Source organism: Orbicella faveolata, unplaced genomic scaffold (assembly GCF_042242905.1).
Source record: "Orbicella faveolata isolate gen_17 unplaced genomic scaffold, um_ofav_v1 contig_34, whole genome shotgun sequence".
In the NCBI taxonomy this organism is placed as follows: Eukaryota; Metazoa; Cnidaria; class Anthozoa; order Scleractinia; family Merulinidae; genus Orbicella; species Orbicella faveolata.
In genome coordinates this window covers 860,452-874,943 of record NW_028301563.1, presented here as the reverse complement: position 1 = coordinate 874,943, position 14,492 = coordinate 860,452, and the positions used below count along the sequence as shown (strand labels likewise).

At 45.7% G+C, this 14,492-nt stretch overlaps 1 pseudogene; it reads right to left on the bottom strand.

Moving 5' to 3' along the window:
* Positions 1 to 968: 968 nt before the first annotated feature.
* On the bottom strand, positions 969 to 2,194 carry LOC149104218 (uncharacterized; annotated as a pseudogene).
* Positions 2,195 to 14,492: the final 12,298 nt, after the last annotated feature.

Below are 14,492 nucleotides of genomic sequence, written 5' to 3'. Positions count from 1 at the left end.
CTGAAAACTCCCAAACCATCCACGTCAGGTTTTAAAAAGGAGTGGAAAACTACCAAACCTACCATTCCACCCAAACCAGTCACGTTAGGTAAAACTCCCATATCATCCAAGAAAGTTAAAAAAGCACCCATATCCGAAAGAGCCAGAGGTGTACTGAAATCACTCGGTATTGACTACGACGATGGTGGTTACAGTCCCAAAGGCAAGGCAAAGACGTACAAGAAGGCCAAACCGACAGCGGGAGAAAAGTTACAAGCAGGGTGGGAAGATTTCGAGCCCTGGAGAAAAGGACTGGCCTATGACTCGGATTAAGAAGAGGAAAAAAGCACCACCCCTGAGGAGAAGTACCCGGCGGCGTCGTCAACGAGGGTATGGGATCGACATCCAAAAATGGTTGGGCAAGACTGGGATCGAGTTTCATTGGCCCGGTTATCAGTACATGGGACCTGGTACCAAACTGAAGAAACGTCTAGCGCGAGGAGACCCGGGGATCAACCGTCTGGACCGACTGGCCAAACAACACGACATTGACTATTCCAGGGCCAAGAACTTACAGGACAAATGGAAAGTCTCACACACCATGCCATTGTGGTACAGAGTATCCGAGGCATTCGATGTCACAAACAGTCGTTCGATCCTTTTTTGGTCCCCGAACGTCGACGAAGATATGAATAACAACCTAAACTTAATAGTGGAGGTGAAAGTGAACACTCTGAAAGGGGTGTTAAAATAAAACATGCGATACACCTCCATGCGTATATGATCGTACGAAATGACACTGAGGGGAAAGAACACGGTGCCGTGAATGTACATTGGAGTTCGTCCCTCCGTGGATCGCACAAAGTCCTCCATCTCGCGATAGTACTGGAACCACACTGTGACAGGAAGGGGATAAGGCAAATGATTCCACGAACGCGTCAAGGAATTGTGCATCTCGAAGGGTCTTCCAATGTCTCTGAGATTTCCAAGGGCATCGTGAATCAATCTGCGTTGAATGTCCACTGCGAAATGAAAAACTAAAAAAACAGCGTCAGGTCCATAGTCCGTCCTCATGGTAAAGCGAGGGGCCTCCAGGAAAAGGTAGTAGACAGAGCTGTTGAATCGCAATATCCCTTTGTCCCTCCACGCGTCTAAAAAACAGTCTGAACCTTTGAATTCGGATCAAGTTATATGTATAATAAGGGGTGTTGTAAATGAACAGACGGTACAAAATAGCTCGGACCTCTCGGGTCGGTTCTACGGGGAGACGCACACTACCATGAATGTACAGGTCTCGATCCTGATACAGAGTCACGAAATTTCTGAGAAAGGTATAATAACGTCGCCAAACTTGAGGGTCCAAGTCATACGGCAATTCATCCCAATGGTACGATCCCTCGTGATGGCAGTGATTAGGTCTATCCTCACTATGATATAGCTCCAACTCTCGATCCAATCTAACTAAACCATCATCCGCACCTGACTGTAACGGGGTCTCATCATTATCATCTTCCTCGAGTTCCTCGTCGGTTTCCAACACGACCTCAGACTGAATATCGTCGATCACGCGTCGGCAGTTGCCGCAGGTCAGAACCCGTCTCTCCATCTCCTGGTAGCAATGCCGATGCATGAACACACCGCAGCAAGGAGTACGCCGGCACGATGCCAGAGAATCAATGTGAATATCTCTCTGACAAATGAAACACACTTGTTGAATCGGTGTTTCTTCGGGTATCTGATCCCGAAGGCGACGACTACGTCTCGGTGGTTCATCATCGTGTGATCATGCACGACGACGATGACGTACTTGTCTTGGTGATTCTTCGGGGGACCGACTTCGAGGTCGGCGGCCGCTGCGCCCAGGTTCAGTCGACATGCCCGAAAAAGAAAAAACTGAAAAAACGCCGAATTCGCGCACCTCGATTTATGTCAATCATGCACCAATCAAACGAAAAAAGCCGACATCACGTGTTACCATAGACCCAGGGGATAGGGGGTATCCCCCTACCACGCCCACTCACGGTCGGAGACTGGACCCAGGTCGAGTGCAACCTGGGATCCAGTTTTACCGTAAGTATAAAAAGATCGGCTCGAACCGTTCACGGCACTCTGAGTTTTTGACTTGTATCGAGCGCTGAAAATCATGGCACAGGAGCTGACCGACGAGGAGATGAACCAACAGATGGATCAACATGAAGCAGTGAGTATAACGTGCACCCTATGCGACAAGGTCATCCTTAAGACCGAAACCTGCGCTCGTACCACGTGCATTACGATTGCTACACTCAGGCACTCGATGATCAGATGAACAAGGGGGTGATCAAAGAGAAGTTGTACTGTCAGATCTGTCACACGTTGTGTTTCCTAACTGAGTTCGTATCCACCTTGGACTGACGACATCTTTTTTGTCACGCCTTTGTTCATAGAGTTACTGGGATTGTCTCCCCACTGAAATGCAGGCCTACATCCTTCACCTCAGAGAGGCCCAGTCTCTCGCCGAGATGCATGAACGTGAAACGAGGAGAGAGCTTTGTAACAAGATACGAGCCTTCGCTAAGGTCCAAGCAGAATGGGGGCTAGGTGCAATCAAAGTAGTTCTAGAGACATGTCTGCTAGATTATTGTCCCAAAGGAAGAGTTCCAGGAATGGAAAATAAGCACATGGTCGTGTATGGATTCTTCACGGACGAACAAAACTTTAAGCGAGCAATATATTTAGGGTACGGGTTAAATCATGCCTATCTCAGAATACCGGACGTTAAGAGAATGTTATCCTCACCCCCCACAGAATAGCAGTTACTGGGATAGACTACCTCATGAACTACAGGACTATATAATGCGCCTGGCCAGGAATCAAATCCTACTCGAGCGTAGAAGAAACAAAAAGGTACGACGTCTTCTCAAGGAAATAGTAGCCTACGGCAAACTGAAAGAACAATGGGGCCTAGGACACATTAAGATTGTTCAATGTCGATGTAATTCACCATGTTGTATAAAAAAGAAGAAAGAAGACAGATTCACACATATAAGAATATACGGATGTTACATCGACATTGACGACAAACCTAAAAGTACGTATTTAGCTGAGTCTATAAAAGAGGCTAAGAGATGCGCCCCCATAGAAAAGACTTTCCTCTACCCTGATTACTCCACTAAGTACGCTCATAATAGGTGGTTAAGAAATCGTTCCCACTCTCTTACAGAGTCGATGGGATAGGCTACCAGAAGAAATAAAGTGTCACATACTTTGCCTGGCAACCTGGCAACACATATTCGACTGCAGGAACAATGAACTATTGAACAAACTTCACGAACAAATTATATATTACGATATACTGAAAAAACAATGGCGGTACGGTCACATAGAAATACGAACGAGTAAATGTAAAACGGTTCATGAAAGAGGCCCTTATCACACTGCTGTATATGGTCATTATGTCAACAAGCGTGACGAGAAAAAGAGAATCTATTTAGGATTTAGTTTTAATCACGCGTTAATCAATATACCTGACAAAAAATTGTTATTGTCAGATACTTTGCTTGGCACCCTGGCAGTAAAAAACAACCAATAAAAACGTGTTCATTGTTAAAATTAGATGTTTGTGTCATTGTCTTCTCAGAACAGACGGACCCACGACAAAGCCTTCCTCTTCGATGACGATGACGACGACTGGATCTTTGATCCGGCTCTCGACCGAGTGATGATCCAAACTGGAGGTGGTAATACGAGACCACTCCTAGAATTCCAATTAAGACCCATAGGCGCTCGACGTAACTGGAGAAATGTCCTCAACAAACAACGATTCGAAGCCACGCTCAGACAACACAGAGATGTGACTCCCAGGGACAATCTAGGCCAAGAATTGACTCACGCCCTTCAACGATCCATCGAGCAACAAATCGCCCAGGATCCTACCCTGACACCCAACTCCACGGTCCATTTCACCATGCAGTCCAGTGCCTTCACGCACGCCTTTCAATCCACCACCTTCACCGTGCGCGAATTCGAAGAAGGGAGTGAAAGACTAGACACTTATCTCCAGTCTCTCGCGGCCAAACTCAACTCCAACGAAGAATTCACCCCCGACGACACGTTTACCATGGAAACCACCTTCATACGCACCCCAGGTCGTGGGCGTGGGCACAGAAAACGATACAAACCGAGCTGTGCCGCCGTACGGGGAATCGTCAAACGGTCGCGCGTGACCATCCAAAACAAAGACAATCTATGCTGCGCTCGCGCTATCGTCACCATGAAAGCCCTGGTAGACGCGAATGGAAATTCCCGAGACCAAGATTACCACAATCTCAAACAGGGACGACCCGTCCAAGAGCGATTGGCCAAAGAACTCCACCGTCTAGCCCACGTCCCCGAAGGACCTTGCGGCATTCCTGAGTTGCAGCAATTTCAGGCCGCGTTACCTGGGTACCAACTCAAAGTCCTTTCCATCGACCCACCTCACATGCACATCTACGCGGGACCCGAACCCTCGGACAAGATCATTTGCCTCATCAAAGAAGACAGTCACTACGACGGATGCAACTCGTTCAGTGGGTTCCTAAGCAAATCCTACTTCTGCGACGAATGCAATCGAGGATACGATCACGACGACTTTCAACGTCATCCCTGCGACGGTAAATGGTGTCCTGCCTGCAAACAAAAGGACTGCCCCGATTTCATCGAAGCCAAACGACTCCTAGCACGAGGCAAGTTTCCAGCACCCACCTCGATCTGCCGATTGTGCCACAGAAAATTCTTCGGAGCCCAATGCTACAACTACCACCTGCAACGGCGGAGCTTGAACATCCCATCCATCTGCGACACTTACAAAAAGTGCCCAGACTGTTGCCACATCTACGAACCAAAACACAGGACTGGACGAGGAGGTGACCATCGTGTCCCCGATCACACGTGCAGATGGGGCAAATGCCACATCTGCGAAAAAAAAGTCTTTCTGCCGACGCACCGATGTTACATCCAACGCATCCCCGAAGACGAAGACGAGCCCAAAAAGAAACGCGTGCCACGCGACGAAGTCAAAGGTCGACCCTTCGAAGAACCCGAACCCGGTGATCCAGACACGCGAGTCTTGGTGGACAGAGATCTGCCCCTTCAAGTGTACTGCGACTACGAAGCCATCACCGATGCCGAAGGGAATCAGACACCCATTCTTCTCTGCCTAGAAGACGATGAAGAGGATCAATTCTGCTCCTTCTACGGTCCCACCTGCACCGCTGACATGTTCGACCACCTCGAATCCCTCGCTGTCTACGTGGACGGAGACGATCGGGATGTCATCGTCCTCTTTCACAATCTCAAAGGCTACGACGGGATGTTCATCTTACAACACTGTTACGCCACGCATCGAGAAGTCACAGACCAAATCACCGTAGGCACCAAGATACTGTCCCTGAGATCCGACAGACTGACTTTCAAAGATTCCCTATGCTTTCTCCCGTTCCCACTGGCCGACTTTCCCGCCACCTTCAGAATCCACGAACTCTGCAAGGGATTCTTCCCGCACAAATTCAACACCCTAGAAAACCAAGAGTACGAAGGACCCATGCCGCCGCGAGACATGTACGATCCCGACGGCATGTCCGCCAAAAAGAAAGCCGAATTCGAACAGTGTTACCAAGAGAAAGTCAACGACAACTACCATTTCGTCATACGGCAAGAAATGGAAGCCTACTGCGAATCGGATGTCAAACTCCTCAAAGCAGGCTGTCAAAAGTTTCAGCAAGAATTCAAACAAAAAGCCGACTTCGACCCCATGGAGAAATGCGTCACCATCGCCTCCGCCTGCAACCGATTCTGGCGCAAGACACTCGTACCGCCCAACACCATCGCCTCCAGGCCACCTCGAGGATGGCACGGCGCCCGATCCAATCAGTCTGTCAAAGCCCTGAAATGGCTAGCCTGGCAAGAACACCTGTTACAACACACTGACCAAGGCGATCGTATACGCACCGTGTGAAACGGAGGTAAAGTCCGTCTAGCCAATCACCTCGTGGACGGATACGACCCAGACACTCGAACCGTCTACGAATTCCACGGATGTCTATGGCACGGATGTCCACGCTCCAGAAACACGACCTTCTCAGTCGCCAAGGCTACCAGCTCCACGTCAAGTGGGAATGCGAGTGGGACCTGGAGGTCAAAACCGACCCTGATCTCCGTCGGTTCCTAGACACGTTCGAAATCATCGAACCGCTTGAGCCACGAGAAGCCTTCTTCGGAGGGCGCACGAACGCCGTCAAACTGCATCACGTGACCAACGTGGCCCAAGGAGAAAAAACCAAGTACGTCGACATGACGTCGCTCTACCCATGGGCCAACAAGGAAGGCGAGTACCCCGTAGGACACCCACAAGTCATCGTCAACCCCGACGATCAAGACATCCACCACTACTTCGGTATGGCCAAAGTGGACATACTGCCGCCTCACGAACTATACCACCCCGTTCTACCTTTCAGGCACGGAGGTAAACTCACCTTCCCACTCTGCCAATCGTGCGTGGAACACGAAATCACCAAACCCTTCCTAGAGAAATCGCATCACTGCCCTCACTCGACCGAGCAACGCACGCTACGAGGGACCTGGTGCACACCCGAAATCCAGAAAGCCGTTGCCATTTGATACACGCTCAACAAGATACACAAACTACACCATTTCCCGCCAGAACAACGGCCTAAAGGACTCTTCGCCGATTACGTGAACACCTGGCTAAAAATCAAACAGGAATCCGTTGGCTACCCTAACTGGTGTAACACCCCCGAAGACAAGGCACGGTACGTGCAACAATACCAACAGAAAGAAGGCATTGCTCTTGATCAAACCATGATCCAGAAAAATCCAGGACGCAAAGCCACCGCCAAACTCATGCTCAACTCCTTCTGGGGCAAGTTCGGCGAAAACCTACACAGACCCACCACCCAAGTCGTCTACAACGCCGCGCAACTCTTTACCCTCATTTCCAACCCCTTCAACGACATACGACAAGTCAGAATCGCCAACGACGAAGCCCTAGAGGTCGTCCACGCCGAACTCAAAGACAATCAACCTGACAACGGACGAATCAACATCTTCGTCGCCGCTTTCACCACCTGCTGGGCGCGTCTCAAATTATACAGCTACCTGGACCAATTAAAGCAACAAGTTCTCTACTTTGACACTGACTCCGTCATCTACTCGCACAAACCAGGTCAAACCGACGTCACCCTAGGCGATTACCTGGGCGAGATGACCAACGAACGCGACGATGGCGATTTCATCACCGATTTCACTGCCGCTGGACCCAAAAATTACGGATACAGAACCCACCAAGGCAAAGTCTGCTGCAAAGTCAGAGGCTTCTCACTCAATGTACGAGGATCCAGGCAACTCAATTATGACGTCATGCGACAAAATCTACTCGACGAACTCACACAACCTCTCGAGGAACGACGCAACATCAACGTCGTCAACCCCAACTTCTTTTGGAGAAACCCAGCCACCAAACATCTCAGAGTCATCACACGGACTAAACGATACGGACTCGTCTTCGACAAACGCGTCGTAGACACGAACACTTTCATGTCGTTTCCGTGCGGATACACATCCATGTAATTTTTACTTCCTGTAATCAATAAAAATCAATTCTGAAACTCACTTCCTGTCTATGGCCTTATTTCGGCATGCGCGAGCTCTGACCTCACGGGCGCCATGTTTGCTCCACCAAGGGGCCATCTTGGATTTTACAATTTAAGAGAATGTATGGGAAAAAACTGCTCACGTGGTATGATCCCTGGCTCCTGATTGGCTACGGCCCAAACGAGCACTATTGACTACTCAAGACCAACAACAAAATCTACGATATTTATTATTTAACAGTAGCAAACGTTTAGGTCTATCATACCTCTCTTTCAATTTCCCGTTTCTCTCGTTGCTCACGTTCCAACGTGTACATCTTTTTGAATGGTGTGAGTTTGCACACTCTTTCTTTTAATCTGCAATGCCATATAGCCATACTCCTCCAACTCATCAAGTGGCGAGTGTTAGCCAAGATTTTAGACATGGATAGCAGGAATGATCAACCACCCATGACTTGGTATTAGGTAGAGGTTACTTAAGGGACTACTCATGTTTACAGAGGAGTTGGTTTGTGGACTTTCTTTGCTAAAAACAGGGTCCTCTGTCACACTTTACTGAAATGATCTTGTCCTAGTGTTTAGGAACCTCCGACGTGTTACAACAAGCAGTTGTGTTAGCTTACAATCCATTTATCTTCGCTTATGATCTGGTTAGAGAAATACTGAGATCCAAATCATGATTAACCATTCTGTGATTTAAACAAACCAGTTTGACAAAGTTTTACAGAACCAGAGCTTTATATTGGATATATTGGCAACCATTACCTTTTAACAGTTTGTCTGGTTGTTTAAAATGGATAGATGTTTTGCATAAAGAAGCCTCTAGTTGTGTAATGAACAATGGCCATGCATCTTTCTTCCTTCGTTTACAACGCGGTGTTAGACAAGGCTGTCCTCTGTCTGGCTTGCTTTTTATAATTGGCATTAAACTTTTCATCAGAACTCTCAAAAAAGATCACTCAATTAAAAGAATTAATGTCGAACAAAAGAAATAAAAATTATGCAATATGCTGACGACACCACGGTCTTCCTAACGTTCAGGATTGAACGCAGTTACAAAAACTGCAAAATTTACTGTAATTTGCAAGACTACAACAAAAGCTTCGAAATTTAGTCAGTGGGTTGCAAGAAGACTCCTCCGAAGTGACAAAAATTGCAAAAATTAGAAAATTTACGAAAACTGCGAACTTAACTTTATTTTGCAAGACCATCGACAAAATCAGCAATATTTATTCATTGGGTTGCAAGGAAGGCCTCACCCAAGTTACAAAAATTGTCAAAATTACGAAATTTTCGAAAACTGCAAAATTTACTGTATTTTGCAAGACCAACAACAAAATCTACGATATTTATTCACTGGGCTGCAAGGAAAGCCCCTCCAAAGTTACGAAAATTGCAAAAATTACAAAATTGACGAAAACGAGGAAAATGTACTGTAATTCGCAAGACCATTGACAGAATCTACGAAATTTATTGAAAGGATTGCAAGGAAGGCTTCTGCAAAGTGACAAGAATTGCAAAAATTACAAAATTGACGAAAACTGCGAAATTTACTGAAATTCGCGAGACCACCGACAAACTCTATGAAATTTATTCAAAGGGTTGCAACGAAGGCCCGTTTAAAGTTACGACAATTGCGAAAATTACAAAATTTACAATAACTGCAAAATTTACGATAATTCGGCTGTCCATCCACGAAATGCACAAAAGTCTTTGAAAGGGTTACATGGAAGTCCCCAACGCAATTTATGAAAATTACGAATTTTACGAAATTTCTTAAAACTGGAAAATTTACGATAATTCGCCAGCTGATCGATGGAACCTCAAAATTCATTAAAGGGTTTCAGGAAAGTCTTTAACGACATTTGCCAAAACTACGAATTTTATGAAATTTATGAAAATTGCGATATTTACGAGATTTTGGTAGCCCATTAGCGAAAGCTACGAAAATTATTCAAAGGGTCACATGAAAGTCCCCAATAAAAATTACCCAAAATGCGACATTTATGATACTTTGCAAAAGCATGGACTAAATCATGCATGCAAACAGAAAGCGAATGTTTACCCACCTGATGATATATGGTGCGTCAAAAATAAATTCAGCAGGGAGTGTCTCAAACACTAAGATTTAAGACGCCCTCCAAATCTCAAAAAAAGTGAAAATTCGACAAAAGACAACAGCCAATAAAAGTAATGACACTAATGGTCGCCGCCGAGGGCACACAGCTGAGGGTAAATAAAGGTGATTTTATTTACTTATTTATTTATTTACTCCACACTCTGTATTCCATGATCTATTCTACAGACTGCAACAGCAGGTGCTTAAATTTGAGCTGTTAATTGAGAGCATTGTTACCTTCCTTCAATTGTTTAGAGTCCTGTATAAATCTTTTCAGTTCTTCATTCTCCTGAATCACCTATACAAAAATAGTAGGATTGATTGTTTACATATTACCTTCTTGAACATTCTATCACAGGTCTATCAAAACCTAACTATTGACTGAGTTTTTGGCTGGCATCAATCATGATTATGACAATAACCAACCAACCTTGAAAAAAGAACGAATTCTACCAATTACAGCCCACAGATGTGACCTTTTGAATTTCTGTTTCCTGACAGGTCTGCTAAGATGATCGACCGAAACCAGGCATAAAACCATTGAGTTCGCCTGTAACTGAAAGGCGCAGTAGTTAACAATGCTAGGTGAAAGATGGTGGAATTCAGAGCTACCTCATTTAAGATAGAGAAGATATTAGCGCCGTCGCCTCTATGTTAATCTTTTACAAAATCTGACAGTCACCATTTACCTAGTCGATAATCTTTTAGCCAAGCAGCAATATAATGTTTTGCATTTAAAACATGAAGAAACGTAACTCCCAAACTTACAGCGAATAACTGGTTGTCCCTGCTTTCCAGCTGTTTTTTTTGTCGTTCGACCACAAGCTCTAAGTCCTCTTTTTGCCATGTTTTTGTTGCTGCCTCTCTTTCCAGTTTTTCTGCATGACGTTGGATTTGCTAAAGATAAAATGAATCACAGCACAGAGGTTAACGTCAGTTTATATGGCAAACATCCTCCCGCTATTGACTTCATCAACACTTGATACTTATTAAATATAATTAATTTATCACAAAAATAACCCACTTTAATGTACCCCTTTACTGATTCCTTACGCCCGGTGCAAACTGCACTAGTCAATACAACGTTTTAACTCGTAACACCAACGGCCACACAAATTTGTTGGAACAAAAGAAAGTGCCTACATAAGAATAGAGTTAAACCCCCACAGGATATGTTTGGTACACTAACAAGGCCACCGTTTCGTCATGGTTTTCGGACACCAATATGGCTGCTGTGACGACATGTTAAAACGCTCTAAACAGTAGCAAACGTTTAGGTCTATCATACCTCTCTTTCAATTTCCCGTTTCTCTCGTTGCTCACGTTCCAACGTGTACATCTTTTTGAATGGTGTGAGTTTGCACACTCTTTCTTTTAATCTGCAATGCCATATAGCCATACTCCTCCAACTCATCAAGTGGCGAGTGTTAGCCAAGATTTTAGACATGGATAGCAGGAATGATCAACCACCCATGACTTGGTATTAGGTAGAGGTTACTTAAGGGACTACTCATGTTTACAGAGGAGTTGGTTTGTGGACTTTCTTTGCTAAAAACAGGGTCCTCTGTCACACTTTACTGAAATGATCTTGTCCTAGTGTTTAGGAACCTCCGACGTGTTACAACAAGCAGTTGTGTTAGCTTACAATCCATTTATCTTCGCTTATGATCTGGTTAGAGAAATACTGAGATCCAAATCATGATTAACCATTCTGTGATTTAAACAAACCAGTTTGACAAAGTTTTACAGAACCAGAGCTTTATATTGGATATATTGGCAACCATTACCTTTTAACAGTTTGTCTGGTTGTTTAAAACGGATAGATGTTTTGCATAAAGAAGCCTCTAGTTGTGTAATGAACAATGGCCATGCATCTTTCTTCCTTCGTTTACAACGCGGTGTTAGACAAGGCTGTCCTCTGTCTGGCTTGCTTTTTATAATTGGCATTAAACTTTTCATAAGAACTCTCAAAAAAGATCACTCAATTAAAAGAATTAATGTCGAACAAAAGAAATAAAAATTATGCAATATGCCGACGACACCACGGTCTTCCTAACGTTCAGGATTGAACGCAGTTACAAAAACTGCAAAATTTACTGTAATTTGCAAGACTACAACAAAAGCTTCGAAATTTAGTCAGTGGGTTGCAAGAAGACTCCTCCGAAGTGACAAAAATTGCAAAAATTAGAAAATTTACGAAAACTGCGAACTTAACTTTATTTTGCAAGACCATCGACAAATCAACAATATTTATTCAATGAGATTTTACTGTCACGCCAGTAAAATATAGTTAATGGAGCGTGACGTACGTTCTGAATGAGCCGTTCATGGCGGCATCACTTTCTATAGAGCTATTGAGCAGTTATATTGCAAAGGTCAACAAACTGTAAGCGTTATTGTAGCTAAACCTAAAACATTGTAGCTTTGTTATCTTCTGAACGTTATAACGTACCATAGCATTGGTGCAAAGCATTAAAGCACTATTCATGTTTAAGGTGTTACACGTGTTAGGGTAAGCTGTTCGGTAGTACAGCCTTTTCTACTGGCTTACAAGCAGACGAACGTCTCCGTATAAAAGCTCGGAAAACTGTTCGGAGTCCATTCTGAGTTCGTCTAAGCAACGTAGCTATTACTTATTGTAAATCTATCGTTTAATTTTTGTAAACCTTCCATGGCTCGCTCTCGCCGCTCGTCGAATACTGCTCGGGTCGCTACCAGAAGTGAGGACCTATCGAAGCTATCCAGCGAGGTCCTCAAACTTCGTCTTCAATCGCTGAATTTGCCCATAACAGGCTCCAAAGTGCACTCCTCGCCCGGCTCAAGCGAGCATCGACGGGAAAGGCCAGTCAATCTAAACGAAGACCTGGTCGGCCTCAACGCACTCGTCATACGGCGAACAAAACATCCACACAACAGCCGTCCACTACAGCCAGTGAAATCGACGCCACTCAAGGCCGGCGTCTCAGCATTCCGGAGGACAGCGCCCTATCCGACCGCGCCTCGTTGTCTTCTATTGAGGACATGCTGCAGTCAGATACAGAGGAAGATCTCTTCCATACTAATCACTCTACTGATCAAAGAGATGCCCTCAGTCCAGCGCAGCGTTCTGCCATTGAGGACATTGTATCCCGGTCCGTACACAGCGCTCTGGACGCCGTTCGTACAAACAGCGCCTTCAGCCCAACGCCCTCCAGCCAAACTCTCGCAGCTTCGGGTATGGCGTCTCCTTTGGGTCTGTCGAGGCCAGTGGACCGTAATATGGAGGACAAAATACTCCGGGGTGAGTACGTTGATCTTGCCTTACTCTTACCTGACAACTTGTATTAGTCCCAGGCCCCTGAAATTCAGCTCCGCTTAGACGACTCGTCCTCAGGTCCCCTGGGTTCCCCGGTCACCATGGTTAGGAAAAGAAAACCCGTTATAGACTCTTTTCAGAAGTGGCTGGAGGCCTACATGGTGTACATGTTGGTCATTGTAACTGCCTATCCAAGACGGGCCCTTGAGCTGATTAATTACCAGCAGATAATTAGTTGCGTGGTAACTAAATTCAAGGGTCTTGCTTGGCTTTCCTACGACCAGCAATTTCGTCGCCGTGCCTCTTCCAATTTGTCCCTTCAGTGGGACAAAGTAGACCTGGAGTTATGGACGGTGACCTTCTCGGGCCTAGCTAAGCCCCATTGCGGTATCTGCTCGAGTCCCTATCACGCTGAAGATGTGTGTCCTTCCGCTGACCCCTACAGAAAACAGCGTCGTTCCCAGACGGTGTGCTTTGACTTCAACAAGTCCTCTGGGTGCCGGCGCCGAAACTGCAGCTACCCGCACGTGTGCCGCCGCTGCTACTCAAACGGCCACACCGTCCAAGACTGCCCTCAGCAACAATCCAGTGGCCAAGCCCGGAACGCGGGAGTCCCCAGACCCAGTGAGCGAAGCAAGAAGTAAAGTGGAGCAGCAAAGGCGTCATCAGAAGCCATTAGTATCCTCACCTATTGACATTTATCGCTTAGATTTAGAATTAACCGATCACCCAGATCGTAATTTTGTCTTTAATTTGCTAAGTACGCTTAAAGAAGGCGCTCGTATTGGTTATTGTGGGCCGCGTTCAGCCCGGATTTCCCCCAACCTTATATCTGCGACGCAGCACCCTGATGTAGTTTCTGCCAACCTGCAAAAGGAAGTGAACTTAGGACGGGTAGCCGGTCCCTATCCTGCCCCTCCCTTAGCAAATTTCCAGTGTCATCCAGTGGGAGTTATTCCTAAAAAACACTCAAATGACTGGCGAACTATCTATCACCTCTCCTACCCACAGGGAAATAGTATAAATGACTACATTGCCAAGGATCCCTATTCCCTGAGCTATGTTCGGGTAGACGATGCAATTCATATCCTCCAGTCCCTGGGAAAGGGAGCCTTTATGGCTAAGACTGATCTTAAATCAGCCTTTCGCCTTATACCAATCCACCCGAAGACTGGAACTTACTGGGTATTTTGTGGAAATCTCAATACTATGTGGACATGTACTTACCCTTCGGGCTTCGCAGTGCCCTGTTCATTTTTAATCAGCTCTCCGATGGGCTCGAGTGGATCCTAAAACATAACTATGGTCTCCAGCGGGTCATTCACATCCTGGACGACTTCTTCATCGCTGAAAGTTCTAGATTAGCTTGTCTTACTAGCTTCAGCACTCTTTTACGGGTATTCATGTCACTTAGGGCCCCGGTAGTAGCGTCCAAGACCATAGGCCCCTCCCAAGAAATAGAATTTAT